The following is a 16,985-nucleotide window of genomic DNA, read 5'->3' as shown; positions in this document are numbered from 1 at the left end:
ACCCCATGGCCTATATAGAATTCTCCAGGCCAGGATACTGGAGTGGGTAGCCGTTCCCTTCTCCAGGGGGTCTTCCCAACCCCGGGATCAAAGCCAGGTCTCCCACATTGCAGGTAGATTCTTTACTAGCTGAGCCACCAGGGAAGCAAGTTCATTTGTGTCATTTTTTAAAAATTAGATTCCACTTACGAGTGATAACATATGATATTTGTCTTTCTCTGTCTTACTTTACTTAGTATGACGTTCCCTATGTCCATCCATGTTGCTGCACATGTCATTGATTAATTCTTTTTATGGCTGAATAATATTCCATTGTATATATTTACGACATTTGCTTTATTCATTCCTCTGTTGATAGACATTTAGGTTACTTCCGTATCTTCGCTAATATATATAGCTCTGCAATGAAGATTGGAGTGCATGTATATTTATGAATCATGGTTTTCTCTGGATATGTACCAGGAGTGGGATTGGAAAATCATATGCTAACTCTATTTTTCATTTTTCAAGGAACTTCCATAATATTCCCCATAGTGACTGTGTCAATTTGCATTCCCAATGAGAGTGCAACAGTGTTCCCTTTTTTCCACACTCCATCATTGTTGTTTGCAGATCTGGGGATGATGACCATTCTGGCTGGTGTGAGGTGATACCTCATTGTACTTTTCATTTGCATGTTTCTGATAATTAGTGATGTTGAGCATCTTTGCATATGCTTTTTGGTCATCTGTATGTCTTCTTTGAAGGAATGTTTGTTTATACACTCTGCCTACTTTTTATGGGATTGTTTATTTGACACAGAGGTGCATGAGCTATTTATATATTTTGGAGATTATTGCGCTGTTGTTTGCTTTGTTTGCAAATATTTCCTCTCATTCTGTGAGTCGTCTTTTTGTTTTTGGTGTCTTTTGCCTGTGGAAGCTTTTGACTTTCATTAAGGGTCACCTGTTTGTTTTTGTTTTTATTTTAATTACTCCAGGAGGTGGATCAAAAACCATTTTACTAAAACAAAAAAATACTGCTGCAACTTATGTCAAACAGTGTTCTGCCTAGGTTTTCCTCTGAGGGTTTTATAGAATCTGGGTTTACATTTCGGTCTTTGATCCATTTTGAGTTTATTTTTTGTATGGTGTTAGAGAATGTTCTACATTCATTATTTTACATGTAACTGTCCAGTTTTCAAGGCACCACTTATTGAAGAGACTGTCTTTTTTGGTTCGCTAGTATTTTGTTGAGGATTTTTCCATCTGTGTTTTTCAGTGACATTGGCCTGTCATTTTTTTGTTTGTTTGTTTTCGTGTGTGCTTCTCTGTCTGGTTTTGCTCTCAGGGTGATGGTGGCCTCATAGAATGAGCTTGAGTGTTCCTCCCTCTGTAATTCTTTTTGGAAGAGGTTGATAGAATCTCTAAGTGTTGGATAGAATTATCCGAGAAGCCACCTGATCCTGGACATTTTATTGGAAAATTTTAAATCACTGTTTCAGTACTTGTGATCTGTCTACTCACGTTCTCTAGTTCTTTCTTGTTTAGTCTTGAAAGGCTGTACCTCTCTAAGAATCTGTGCATTTCTTCTAGATTGTCCATTTTATTTGCATATAGTTGTTTATAGTAGTCTCTTATGATACTTGGAGCTCGACACGAGTGTATTCTTAATGAAACCAGCCCTGATTACCTTCTTGTGGTGTGAGCATAAATGTAAGATGAGGGAATATAAAGCAGGAAAAGTCTCCCCTCCACACACAGAAGAATGCACCCTAATCTGGCTAAGGAATTTCTTTTTTTTTTTTTTTTCTCCTTCCAGTTTTATTGCAATATAATTGACTTACAGCACTGGGTAAGCCTAAGGTGTACAGCACAATGATTTGACTTACACACACAATGAAATGATTGCCACAGTAAGTTTAGGGAACATCCGTCATCTTATATAGATATAAAAGAAAAGAAAAAAAATTTTCCTTGTTTCGATGCACCATATAGGATGCTTGGGGCTGGTGCACTGGGATGACCCAGAGGGATGGTACGGGGAGGGAGGGAGGAGGGTTCAGGAAGGGAAACACGTGTATACCTGTGGCAGATTCATGTTGATATATGGCAAAACCAATACAATATTGTAAAGTTAAAAAATAAAATAAAATAAAAATAAAGAGAAAAAATCAGATGAAGGAAGTAAAAACGTCACACTTCCAGTTATAAGATAAATCAGTACTAGGGATGCAATGTCTTTGGGCTTCCCCCATTGGTTCAGATGGTAAAGAACCTGCCGGCTAAGGAATTTCATACAATAGGGCACATTCTGGTGTTTCCTCACTAAAAAGTCCAGTCCTATTGTATATCAGCCGGAATAGCGGGAGGTAGTACTGAACTACTTTTATATATTTGTGCATGTGTGATGTTAAAAATGAAATTTTACCAGGAAAAATAGCCATTGGTTATGGTCTTAAAGGCCATGGGCTACATAGAGGCCTTGGAGTGAATGTATTTCCCCTGGAAATTGCCCAGACATCTAGATTTGCTTGTCGGTGATCTCTGCTGGAGGGGTAATGTATTTTGGTCATCTACCAGACAGATTAAACCCCAGCATGCTCAGAAAGGAAGTGAGGATATCGGTGTTTGAATGTGTGTGCTCCTGAATTGCTACCTGAGTCTAAGACAGCTTCCTCTTTCACTTTCTTCAATGCGATGCAATCGCTCTCTCAGCCTCCCACTCACTAGGTAAGTTTTTCTACGTGGAGACTGAGACAGAGACTGAACTTCTATAGGACTCTGCTCAGTAGACAAGCATGCCCTCAGCACTTGGCGGGGCAGAAATATTAGGAGCCTGTGACCAAATGGGCTGCGGTCTTGGAACTGGTGGGACAGATTCCTTGGAAGCTGGGTAGCATGTGTGCCTTTCAAGCTACAGTTTGACAACCACATATAATAATGGAAAACTTTTCAGGGTTCTTTAAGTGAACCCTCAGATCCAAGCTGGTCACCTTGAGACTGTCCATTCTTCTCAGTGGTTTCTCCAGGGAACTCATACAGCCAGCGCTTTCCAGAAACCAAACTAGGAGATGGAATGGGTCCTAAATTAAGGGGCAATGCCTCAAGTTTGCCCATTTTCTTCCTAGAGAGGAACAAAGTGCTCTGAGCCACAGATAGAGAAGCCCTGAAGGCTTTCCTACAGCTCCCACGAATGCAATGGCTTTCCAGGGAGACCTCAAGCTCCTGATAAGAGTGCTGGTTGACGTCAACTTCTATCCATGAAGGCTGGGAAGAGGCAGCAAGCATTGGTTAAAGACAGTTGGTCCAGGCTCTGTTTGCTGGCCAAAAGGTAAACTATTTTCAGCACTACAGTGGAAGAAATTGGTCAGTCAACTGCAGAGCTCAGTTTGGGCTGAGGAGTGGCCAGGAAGAGCCAAGACAGATGACCCAATAGTAATAAATTCCATCCAGGCACCAAAACGCCAAACTTCAAGCAATAGCCTGAAAAGAGACATGTGAAGGAAACTAAGCCTCTGATAATCACCTTTCTTAAATACCAATTAATCCAACCTTGTCAGTGCTTATGTAACACTCCAGTCCTGGTGGTAGAAAACTCTGGGACCTGGGATTATCATTTTCTACAGAATTTGAGACTCATTAACCAAATTGAGGATGATTTCCCACAAGCTTGAAGAATGTACAAGGAGAAATGGTGGGATTGACGCATAAAGCATTGACCAGTTTAAACTGGTTTTGCCTCCTTAAAACAGGTTGTTGATTAATCATACCTTGAGTTATTTTTAGAGGCAGCACTATGCATGTGCCAAAAAGGAGCCTATGTTTCCAGGATGACTGCAGAACCAAGAGGGTTCAGTCTGTGGAACTCTCAGAGTAGGAATGTTGCCAGGGGAGAACTGTGAAGTCCTTCAATATGGAAAATCAGGCTTCTAGCAGCATGAATAGCTTACATGAACTAATTCAAGACTAGCCAATTAGCTTCTAAGTTTGCAGTTCCCCTAAACCCTTTCATTTTACCTCAAACTCTGGATTGAGGAGACAGATATGAGAGCCCCACTTCTGTCTTCTTGCTAGTCCACCTTGGATTAAAGTTTGTCTCTCAAAAGCCCGTTCCATAGTATTGGCTTCTAGGTGCATCAGGCAGTAAGCCCTTGCTGGGGAACACTAGCGACTGATAGGCCTGGAATTAGATTCCTCTCTGAATTCCTCTAGATCCGACGCTGTTATACTCCTCTTGCCCTAAAGCAGAACTTGTGTTCCTTAACACTCAAATGTATCTTGGGATAAAAGCAAGGATTGTGGATATATTCCAAAACACTTCTTCAGGCACAAAGCCTTGAGGGCTACATCAATAAATGACAGGAATAAAGAAGAGAAACAGATGATAGGGACAGTAAGTTCGTCTCTCTGTGCAGTGTCCAATAACCTCAATCAGAATAGCACAAAACCATCTTGGATCACTTTTTTCCTTTAGAATTGTACTCATATCTCAGATATGGTGACTTGGGTTCTAGATCACTGCAGTAAAGTGAAAATGGCAATAGAGTAAATCAGTAGGAATTTGGGGGATTCCCAGTGCTTATAAAAGTTGTTAATCCTATTGTACACTTACTAGAAGATGTCTAAAAAATGCACATAGCTTAATTTACAAATGTAAGACAGTTACAATAGTAACAAAGACCACTGATCAGAGCACCATAAGAAATAAAATAAGGAAAGAGTTTAAAATATTTAAAGAATTAACACTATGTGGAACAGGGACCCCAAGTGAATACATGATGTTGGGAAATGATGCCATAGACATGTTCAATGCATGGTTACCATAAACTTTCAGTTTGCAATGAAACACAGTATTTGTGATGCATGATTACATGCAGTAGAATGTTTGAAAAGTATGCCTGTCAATCAATTAAAACCAGTCATGAAAAGAGACTGACTCTGGCTTTTGAAAAGGATGGAAGCAGCATTTTTCTCTGGGAGCACACCCCATTCTACCCCGTGCCTTCTGTGTTATTTTCTCCATCTCAGGTCCAGTCTGGGACATGAAACTGTAAGGTTTGCATTAGGGACACTGCTCAAGAGTTTACTGGGATGTGGTGTTCCCCAGGAATCCTTTAATCCAAGAGATAGAGAAAATTTGGGCCCCCGTAAGTGGGGACTGGAGAGCAACCACCATAAAATACAGGTCATTGAGAGACCTGCCCAAACTTGCTCTCAGGCTTAGAATGCCCAGACAGGACATGCCCTCTTATAAGCCTTGTAGTTCTCTGTGAGGTCAAAGTCTCAGTCTAAGAAGAATGGCCTCAGTTCAGTAGAGGGAGAATCTCAGGTTGGAGGGTCAGGTCCCAGGACTGGCCAGGACCATGGTGAGGTCCCTGAGTGAAGAAAGAAGTATCACTAGACCCACAAATGAGGAGGCTTTACATACCCCTGCCCCTATTCCTAACCCCAGAGGCTCCAGGCAGAGTTATAGGGATGAGAAGCCTCTTCATTTCTGTCTGGTCTCAGCGAGGGAATGGATGGAACCCCAGTTCTTAGGAGGGTGGCATCTTGGCCATCACCACTGGGAAGATGAGGACCATCAGTGCTGATGAGAGGGTCTCTCCCACCAAGGAGGAAGGCTCACAGAGTGGCGCTGCCCCTGTCAAGGAGAGATGCACAGAGAAGTGCCCTGATTCCCCACTAGGGACTCGGAGAGGTGAGGGCTTCGTTTGGGGGCAGGAGGACTGCAGTCCGTAGTGTGAAGGGTCCTGGGCTCTGACAGACGGCATGGTGAGGACCCTAAGCGGTGACCCAGGGACCGCTGAACACTGAACGACGGGGTCCCCACACAGCCCCGCCCCTTCCATCATCCCTCAGAGATCATGCACAGGGCAGCCATAGCCGAAAGTGTCTCTGCAAAACTTCCGTGCTGGTGGCGAAGAGCTTGGACTGATGTTCAGCGCGTTCGTGTGGCTAAGAGTGGATTCCCAGGACTGATCTGAAAGCAAGGTGAGGACCTGAATGTGGACTCAAGGGATCATTCCCCCGTCTGGTAACAAAGATAACTCCCAAAGTCTCATCTCTGTGATCGGCAGGGGAAGGTTCCTACAACTCTCTTAGGCCGATTTCTTCGGTACATCGTGATCTAAGACATTCTGTAAGATAAGCGATTACTTGATTCTGTAAATGAAGGAAACCTAGGCCCTAACTCCAGTCACCGGGAGAGCGCCGAGTGCGAACGAGGCATGGGGCAGTAAAGATGGCGACACAAAGCGGCACCCATGCGCTCAATTCCCGGACTTCTCCCCTGCTGAACTCTAAGAGGTGAAACTTTGGAGGCTTGTGGACATAGTTGGGGAAAGGGAGGAGTGTCAGACTCTGAGAGATATGAAGATTGGGACTCTGAATGAGGACTGTAGAACACCCCGCCAGACTTCTTCCCCCTCCCCCAACCCCACCCCTTCTGTCAGCTATCAGAGATCCTGGGTATCACAGCTTTGAGAGGTGAGGAAGAGAGGGTCCAAGCCAGCACATATCCCAGTGTTCCTCCAGCAGTTCTTCCCACACCTAATGAAGCTGAGCCAAATTCTGTACTTTGTGGCTGAAGATAGCATTCAGTGTTCTATAAGTAGTATAGAACTGGGCATCCCAGAGGGTGCACAGTGTATGATTCCTTGGGGTTTGTGTTCTGTATGAGGAATTTAGAGATAAATCTGTGTTTTTATGTTCTTGCTACTTTTCAAAGGTTGCTCCTCAATGAAAGCTTATATTCTAAGTGTACGAATGACATCAGTCAGACTTATTGTTGTTTATCGGTCTTAAGGATAAGAGTTTTTCTGTTGTGTAAAACAAATGGGAAAGCTTCCATTTTATTTAGTCAGCTGGTGCAAGATAACAAGGCATTAAAATATGTTATTTCCTTGACAATATGAAAAAATTAAGCAGTGCAATACGTGGGGTTCAGAAATAGAGGGAAAGTAAGATGGATGGTATTTTGTTTCCTCATCTTTTGTAGTCTGTGTTTTACAGAATTATAAGTAACCATGTAGGCTTCGTTAATTCAAAAATGTAAAATTAAATTCTAAGAAATTCATCCTCATGCTCACAGGCTCATTTATTCCCTAAACAGTAATTGAGCCTCTGCTCATAGAAGACTCCATGCTAGTACTTGGAGAGCTGAGAAAAAAGATCTAGGCACTGACCATAAAATTATAGAGTCGAGAAGCAGCTGTCATGTAAAGGAAATGGTGACATGACAGCAGTCAAATGTGAATTCCCTGATGCAAGGTAGTGGTGGGCCTCGGGAAAGTGTAAGTCTTTCGGTGGGAAGTAATTATAAGTTGAGTGCATGGTGGGCTGGATGAGGCTGTGGTAATCGTGACCAGGGACCAGGTTCTCACATGGTGGGCCGCATAGTTTAAAGACAAAGCCTGGGATGGGAAACTGCCTTTAACAGTCACAGGCACACTTCACTCTGTTGCACGTTGCTTTATTGTATTTCACAGGTACTGCTTTTCTTTTGTTTATTCTTTTTCTTTACCAAATTAAAAGTGTGTCAGTCAACCTTGCTTCCAGCAAGTCTTTCGGCTCCATGTTTCCATCACCTTTGCTCACTTCATGTCTGTGTGTCACGTTTTGATACCTCTTGCAATGTTCACACCCTCGGCAGCAAAAATGATGGACTCAGTGAAGGCTCAGATAATGGTTAGCATCTTTTTTCTTTTAGCAAAGAGGTGTTTCTATTTAAGATATCTATATTGTTCTGAGGCATAATGCTATTGCCCACTTAATAACCTATAGTACAGTATAAACATAAATTTTATGAAAGCACTGGGAAACCCAAAAATTCGTATGACTCAATTGTGATATGGAATTTCCTTTGGGGGTTGAGACCCAAACCTGCAATATTTTCTGAATCTCCCTGTGCTTTGGGATTGTGAGTAAATCAGAGAGACATCATGTGAAGCTGGCATGGAATGTGTCCTGTGCCCTTATTCCAGTACAGGGAAACCCTGTGCAGATTAGATGGTTTATTCATGTTGTCTTCTGTCTGTGGAGTTTCCCAGAAATCTGGGTGACACTCCCCTGAGGTGAGATGATGCCTTGAAGCCGCTGGACTGGTGCACTCTGCCCTCAGGGTGGGGGTGCCAGAGCCCACGCCACTAAAAATATAAGAATAATTGAAATCAAGTTATCTTGACTGTAATTTGGCAAACAATAAGGAAGGAATAGATACTTGTGGGTGGTTAAATAAATGAAAGTAAGAGTGGTTTATGAAAAAGGACAAGTTAGAGATAGGTAAGTTCGGGGCCCTTAAAACATTTTGGAGCTTTCTGTTACATTCACTGAGGATGTCTACCTCATGGTGACCTTCAGTGGCATACTTTTAACTGGAATATGCTAGTTTCCCTTGCTAACCAGTATTTTTCTGATTTATTTATTGATGAGTTTGGAGATAAGTCTACTCCTGTGAAATGACCACCACAGTTTATGCCATAAACATATCCATTACCTCCAAAATTTCCCTCTCATCCTTTTTTAAGTTTATTTTTTATTGGAGTTTAGTTGCTTTACAATATCGTGTTGGTTTCTGCCATACATAAACATGAGTCTGCCATAGGTATACATATGTCCCCTCCCCCTTGAACATCCCCCCACCTCCCACTCCTCCCCACCCGTCTAGGTTATCACAGAGCACCATTTTGAGCTCCCTGCATCACACAGCAAATCCCCATTGGCTGTCGATGTTCCATATGGTAATGTGTATGTTTCAGTATTACTCTCGGTTTGTCCCTCCCTCTCGTCCACCCCTGTGTCACCAAGTCTGTCCTCTACGTCTGCATCTCCATCCTGCCCTGCAAATACATTCATCAATGCTGTCTCCTAGATTCCATGTATATGTGTCAGGATACGATGTTTATATTTCTCTTTCTGACTTTCTTCACTCTGTATAATAGGCCCTAGGTTCACCCACTACATTGGAACTCACTCAAATACGGTCTTTTTTATGGCTGAGTAGTATTTCATTGTATACATGAACCAGAGCTGCTTTATCCATTCGGCAATGGACATCTAGGTTGCTTCTCTGTCCTATCTGTTGTAAATAGTGCTGCAATGAACATTGGAGTACATGTGTCTTATTCAGTTATGGTTTCCTAAGGGTTTATGCCCAGTAGTGGGATGGTTGGGTCACGTGGTAGTTTTAGTCCTAATTTTTAGGTAAACTTCATACTCTTCTCCATAGAGGCTGTATCAATTTACAGTCCCACCAACAACAATGCAAGAGAGTTCCCTTTTCTCCACACCCTCTCCAGCATTTATTGTTTATAGACTTTTTGATGATGGCCATTTTGACAGATGCCTTCTCACCCTTTATGTTTTGTGTCTGGGATAAGAACACTTGCCATAAGATTTGACGTCTTAGAGAGTGTACAATATAGTATTTTTAGCTATAAGCTGTATATTATATAGTAGATCCCTAGAACTTGTCCATTTTGTATAATTAAACTTTGTAACTTTTGATTAATACTGAAAATTGGAATACTGCCTGCTGTATCAGTGAATAAACACTGTCAGTTATCGACAGTTGCAGCCACCACGGATGGTGAACCCTGAGGGAACACAGGATGTAAAAATACAGGATACGGGCCCCAGATATGTGAAGTTCATATCAAAGGAATGATTTCAGTGAGCCCCGATTCTTGCATCTTTCCATATATGGAAAAGGGCTAAATTCCTTAACCAGGGTTATCTGGTTTTCCTTCATTTATCATAATCTTTTGATATTCAGACTACCTGCCCTTTGTTACAAAACTTCTATGTAACCTGGCTCCTCCCCTCCCTTCTTTGGAGCAGTTCTCTAAGGGTTATTCAAGACGCTGCCTCCTGGCTTGAAGTCCTAAACGTTTTTACCAAAGAGAACATACCTGTCAGCTTTTAGGCCATGAATGTTTTTTTGTTTTTTTTTAATTTATTTATTTTAATTGGAGGCTAATTACTTTACAAATTATAGTGGCTTTTGCCATACATTGACATGAATCAGCCATGAGTGTACATTGTTCCCTTTCCTGACCCCCCTCCCGCCTCCCTCCCCATCCCATCTCTCAGGCTCATCCCAGTGCACCAGCCATGAGCACCCTGTTTCATGCATACACTGTGAATGTTTTTTAAGTCTACAATTCCTTCTCATTCACCCTCCCATAGACCATGGCTACCACCACTCTACTCTGTTTTTGTGACTTTGACCATTTTAGATTATTCATATAAATGACATGCAGTATTTGTCCTTGTGTGTCTGGCTTATTTCACTGTAGCAGAAGGTCCTCTAGGTTTATGCACGCTGTCATAACTGGAGAGGTTAGCTTCTTTTTAAGGCTGAATGGTGTTCCATTATATGTATATTTTGCATCTTTTTTTAATCCATTCATCTGTCACTGGACACCTAGGCTGCTTCCCTTTCTTGGCCATTGTGAGTAGTGCTGCAATGAACATGGGAGTGCAGAGCTCTCTTCGAGGTCCTGATTTCAGTTCCTTTGGATAGGAGTGGCATGTGGAAAGTATTATGAGTTATTTTTGGTTTTTTGAGGAACTGCTATACTGTTTTCCCTGCAAATTGGCTGTACCAATTTATATTCCTACCAGCAGTGTTGAATATGTATAGTTTACTAATAAACTTGCAAATTGTCTTCCAAAGTCGCTCTACCCTTTTGCGTCACCACCACCACTGAGGAATGAGAGTTCTTGTCGATTCACGTCCTTACCAGCATTTGGCGTTGTCAGTCCTTTGAAATCTGGCCATTCTGAAAGGGATGTCGTGGTAGCTGCTTGTTTTTTTTATTTGCAGTTCCCTAATGATATATGATGTGGAGCATCTTTCCATATGCTTGTTTGCCATCTCTGTATCTTCCTGGGTGAGGTATCTATTCCTCTCTTTTGTCCATTTTTTTATTACATGTTTTCTTCTTATTAATATTAAGAGTTCTTTGTATATTTTAGATTAAAGCCTTTATCAGATATGTCTTTTGCAAATATTTTCTCCCAGACTATGGCTCATCTTCTTGTTCTCTTGGTGTAGTTTTATAGAGCAGAAGTTTAAGGGAATGAAATCTAGCTTATCAATTATTTCTTTCATGGATCCCCATCACTTTTTTCTGTGATGATATTTTGTTGATTGGTTTGCTGTGTGGCACATGGGATCTTAAATCGCCAACCAGGGTTTGAACTCACGGCCCTTGCACTGCAGGCACAGTGTTTGTAAAATTTTAGCTTTTTTATTTTGTGTTGGGGTATAGCAAATTAACAATATTGTGACAGTTTTCAGGTGAACAGTGAAGGGACTCAGCCATACATATACACGTATCCACTCTCCCCCAAACCTCCATCAATACTGCCACATAATACTAAGCAGAGTTCCCTGTGTTACACGGTACATCCTTGTTGCTTATCCATTTTAAATATAGCAGTGTGTACATGTCCATCGGAAATCCCCTATCTCTGTCCCACATCCTTCCCCAGCGGCAAGCATAAATTTGTTCTCTGAAACTGTAAGTCTTTCTATTTTGTAGTTCAATTCATTTGTATCATCTCTTCTTAAATTATACATCTAAGATACGTCATATAATACTTCTCCTTCTCTGTCTGAGTCACTTCAGTCAGAATGATGATCTCTAGGTCCATCATGTTGCAGATTGGCGGTTGCCACAAGAAGGGGTTGGAGGATGGGTGAAATGGGTGTAAATGACCAAATGGCATAAACATTCACAACTTTCACTTACAAAATAATAAGCCCTAGTGTTCTTTCCTGGAGAATCCCAGGGACGGGGGAGCCTGGTGGGCTGCCGTCTATGGGGTCACACAGAGTCAGACACGACTGAAGCGACGTAGCAGCAGCAACAGCAGCAGGGATATAATGTACAGCATCGTGACTGTAGTTAATCATTGCTCTTGTTAAGTCGCCAAGTGGTTTCCTACTCTCTGCAACCCCATGGATTGTAGCTTGTCAGCCTCCTCTGTCTAGGGAATTTTCCATGCAAGAATACTGGATTGGGTTGCCGTGTCCTCCTCCAGGGCCTCTTCCCAACCCAGGAATTGAACCCACATCTCCTGCATCAACAGGCAGATTGTTTACCACTGAGCCACCAGGGAAGCACATAGTTAATAATATTGTATTGTATATGTGAAAGTTCCTGAGAGAATATATATGTTTTTAAAGCGAGCTATAGTTGTTGTGGGCTTCCCTGGTGGCTCAGATGGCAAAGAATCTGCCTGCAATGTAGGAGACCTGGGTTTGATCACTTAGTCAGGAAGATCCCCTGTTGAAGGGAATGGTTACCCACTCCAGTGGGTAATTCTTACTTGGAGAACTCCATCAATAGAGGAGCCTGGCGGGCTACCGTCCTTAGGGTCAAAAAGAGTTGAACAAGACTGAGCAACTAGCACTTTCAGTTTATTTTCATAGCTGATGTACAATATTCTATGTTTCAGGGACACAACAAAGTGATTCACAATTTGTAAATGTTATGTTCCATTTATAGTTGTTATACAATTTTGGCTATATCCCCTTTGTTTTGCAATATATCCTTATAGCTTATCTATTTTATACATATGAGTTTGCACCTCTTAATCTTCTATCCCTGCCCTTACCCTCCCCCTTGCTGCTCTCCCCTGGTAAACACTACTAGCTTGTTCTCTGTATCTGTCCGTCTGCTTCATCTCCCTAGTCTGTTTTATTTTTTAACTCTCCATATAAATGGTATTATACAGCATTTGTCTTCCTCTCTCTCAAATATTTCAGTTAACATAATGCCTTCCCATCAATCCATGTTCTTGAAAATGGCAAAAGTTCATTCTTTTTTATGACTGAGTAATATTCCATTGTGTATGTGTGGATCTTTTCTTTTCTTTTTCTTTTTTCAATTTTATTTTATTTTTAAACCTGAAACACTGTATTAGTTTTGCCAAACATCAAAACGAATCTGCCACAGGTATACATGTGCTCCCCATCCTGAACCCTCCTCCCTCCTCCCTCCCCACACCATCTCTCTGGGTTGTCCCAGTGCACCAGCCCCAAGCATCCAGTATCGTGCATTGAACCTGGACTGGCAACTCGTTTCATATATGATATTACACATGTTTGTGTGGATCTTTTCAAATTAGTGGATTATTTTTTTCATTTTTAGCAGCAATAAAGTAAGTTGAGCACTGAAGAATTGATGCTTTTGAACTGTGTTGTTGGAGAAGACTCTTGAGAGTCCCTTGGACTGCAAGGAGATCCAACCAGTCCATTCTGAAGGAGATCAGCCCTGGGATTTCTTTGAAAGGAGTGATGCTAAAGCTGAAACTCCAATACTTTGGCCACCTCATGCGAAGAGTTGACTCATTGGAAAAAACTCTGATGCTGGGAGGGATTGGGGGCAGGAGGAGAAGGAGAGGACAGAGGATGAGATGGCTGGATGGCATCACCGACTCGATGGATGTGAGTTTGAGTGAACTGCGGGAGTTGGTGATGGACAGGGAGGCCTGGCATGCTACAATTCATGGGGTCGCAAAGAGTTGGACATGACTTAGCAGCTGAACTGAACTGACAGTTTATTCAAGCTTTAATGCAGGTTATTCTGACTTTAAGGTAACATCACATGGCATACTTCTGAGTACATTTCTGAAAAATTCTTTTCTACTTATTTCTGTTTTATAGATCTATGCAACCTCTGGCACTGGGGAGGCTATCATCTGGGTTCTGATCATGTAGCAGTGAATAAATGGATACCGGAAATTCAGAAATCATGAAAGCAAGAGACCACAGTGATCTTAGAGTAGTGAACTGAGTGTTGCCATTAGTGTTCATGTCTGGATGACAAATTCTGTTGCAAAAGCACCCTTAGGTAGTGTGAACAGGTAGTTTTTAGGGAAATGAATTGTAAGAGAGAATACACTGCCTCAACAGGGTCTGCCACTCTTTTTCGTAATTGTGGTTTGCCAATGAAATGTATCATCCCCAACTGGACCTGTAGAATATTGTGCTGGAGGGTCCCTGGCCACCTCACTAAGTTCCTTATTAATCCATTTCAGGGCCACAGTCTGTGCATTTTGTCTGACTCCTCACTGTCTCAGTGTGTGCTCAAAGGTCCAGCCAAAACTCCTGATTATCTGGTGGCTGGGAAGTACTATCTCTTCATCTCACACTGGCTCTGCCAGTCACAGGTGCCTTCTTAATAAACAGGAAGGTTGGACTGGGGTGGGGTCACTGGCAGAGAGTAGATGAGGCTGGAAGGGAAGGGGAGACGAGTAGTGGAAACCCTTAGACTCAGAAAAGCATCAGGTACCTTACGGAGACCATCCAAATTAGTGGGTTATTATTTTTTTTTTTTTTTTCAGATATACACCCGGGAGTGCGAATGCTGGGTCATGTGTTAGTTCTGGTTTTAGATTTTGAGGACCCTCCTTACTGTTATCCATGGTGGCTGCACCAATTGACATTCCCAACAACAGTGTACAAATCATGTCCACATGCTCACCAACATTTGTTACTTCTGTTCCTTTTGGCTTAGAGCCCTTCTGATAGGCATAAGATAATACCTCATTGTGGTTTCAATTTGCATTCATTTGACGATTAACGATGTTGAACATCTTTTCATGTGCCTCTTACCAGCTGTTTGTCTTCTTTAGAAAAATGTGTATTTAAGTCTTCTGCCCATCTTTTTCTTGATTTTTTTTAACCTGTTATATCAACTGTTTATATATTTTGGATATTAACCCCTTATTGGTTATATCTTTGGCAAATATTTTCTCCCATATAGTAGGTTGACTTTTCATATTGTTGATGGTTTCCTTTGCTGTCCAAAAGCTTTTAACTTTAATTTGCTTTTATTTTCCTAGCTTTAGGAGACAGATCCAAAAAACTATTGCTATGATTTATATCAAAGGGTGTTCTGCTCATATTATCTTCAAAAGTTTTATGGTTTCCACTCTTATAGCTAGGTCTTTAATCCCTTTTCGGTTTACTTTTGTATATAGTGTTAGAGAATATACTGATCTCATTCTTTGAGAGCTACATGTCAAAGAATGAGATTAGAGCGTAAATACAGTTTGGTAATGCCAGAAAATTAAATGTGCTTTTACATTTGAGCCAGTAATTCAGTGTTTTCAGAAATTAACTCTGAAGAGACATCCACGAACACATGAAAATACGAAAATGCCTATGCCCATGTTAATTGAGGGAACATGATATATCCACAGAGTGGAGTACTACGAAGCTATAAAAAGGAATGAGTACAATTTTGTAAAGTAATATGAAGTGCTTCCATGATAGATATAGATATATAAAAGAATGTGGGAGTTTGGGGCTAATGTCGATGATACCAAGTCCAGTGCCTTCCCATTCTGGTATGAGGAGGCTTTGAGAGCTGAAGAAGAGAGAGCCAGAGCCAGAGCTGCAGCCAGGGCTCCTATGGTGCCAGGGCCAGTGCACTTTCTGGAGCATGTCCAAATTTCCTCCTACTCCTAGTGAAGTCTGAGCAGATACTTCACATTGCATTTCAAGAAAGCAGGCAGTCTTCCCACTAGCGGAGGGCCATGGTGGGGCTCATGGAAATTCAGCATATAAGGTATTTGTGTTCCTATACAATATTCACAAATTTGAGGTTTTTCTTTTCTCTGTTTTTAAATGTTGTTCCCTTTAATTAAAGTTGTGTTTAGCTCCAGAGTCCAAGCGTACTAATGGCACAGCTCCCACATGTACTACAGATTATCAAGTTGAAAAATCAGAAATTTCGTATTACATAGCACAGACTGAAATCCTTGAATCATTTCTTGTCATTTGGAACAAGATAACATGATATTGCAATATGGATTCTTTTGTGAAAATGGAAATTTTTCCACAGTGAAGTCTGTGTGATTATCAGATACAGAAAAAAATCATAAGAGGTATTCACTTCTTGTTTTGTTGTAGTCTTTCTTTGTAATATTGAAGTTTATTTACCTGGATTGGCTTCATTTATTTCAGAATGTGGGGAAATGAAATCCCAGTAAATTGTTTTCTTGCACACTTGCACTGTAATTGTTCAGATATCAATTTAGCATCTGCTCTTTGGAAGGCTTCTGGGTGGTTTTGGGGATGCTAAGAAATATAAACTCAACCCCATAAATTCTAGAGTCTAAGAGCAGCATTCATATAAAGTAGCTGGTGAACTGAGATCTAGGGGCCCAATAAAAATGAGGTGTAAGGAGGTGAGGGGATTGAAGGCTTCCTCATGAAAAGTCTAGTGTGAATACACTGAGGCAAGGCACTTGGAGACTTTAGGACAATAAAAGTCCGGCAGTGGAAGGTAGTTTTAAGTTAGGCTACAGGGCGAGCCCACCAGGGAGGCTGTGGAAACACTGAATAGGGGTCAGACCCTCAGATGGCGGGTCTCAAAGTTGAGAGACTTAAGCCTGGAATGGAAAACTACCCTGAACAATTGCTTTGGAATTAGCTGCCATGTCTGCAGGCTCTTTAGTTGTGGCATGTGAGATTTTTAGTTGTGGCACATGAACTCTTGGTTGTGACATGTGGGATCCAATTACCTGGCCAGGGATTGAACCCAGGCCCCCTGCATTGGGAGCACAGAGTCTTAACCACTCAACCAACAGCAGGAGGGTACTGAAAGTAAAGATTTTTAAACTACCCTAAATCTGGTGGCTCAGATGGTAAAAAATCTGCCTGCAATGCGGGAGACCTGAGTTCAATCACTGGGTTGGGGAGATCCCCTGGAGGAGGGCAACCCACTCCAGTATTCTTGCCTGGGGAATCCCCATGGACACAGGAGCCTGGCAGGCTGCAGTCCATGGTGTTGTAAAGTGTCAGATATGACTGAGCAAATAAGCAGACACCCTAAACTGGCTGAAGAGAAGGAATATATCAGCTCCTTTTCTCTGACAGCATAACATCTTTCCCGAGTTCCTTGATTTCTACTGCATGTTCCTAATCTTAGATTACTTTTGGGACCAAGACCTGTTTTCTCCAAATTTGCTAGAGGTTAACTGTTC

Source organism: Bubalus kerabau, chromosome X (genome assembly GCF_029407905.1).
Source record: "Bubalus kerabau isolate K-KA32 ecotype Philippines breed swamp buffalo chromosome X, PCC_UOA_SB_1v2, whole genome shotgun sequence".
Lineage (NCBI taxonomy): Eukaryota > Metazoa > Chordata > Mammalia > Artiodactyla > Bovidae > Bubalus > Bubalus kerabau.
Note: the sequence above shows the minus strand (reverse complement) of the source record.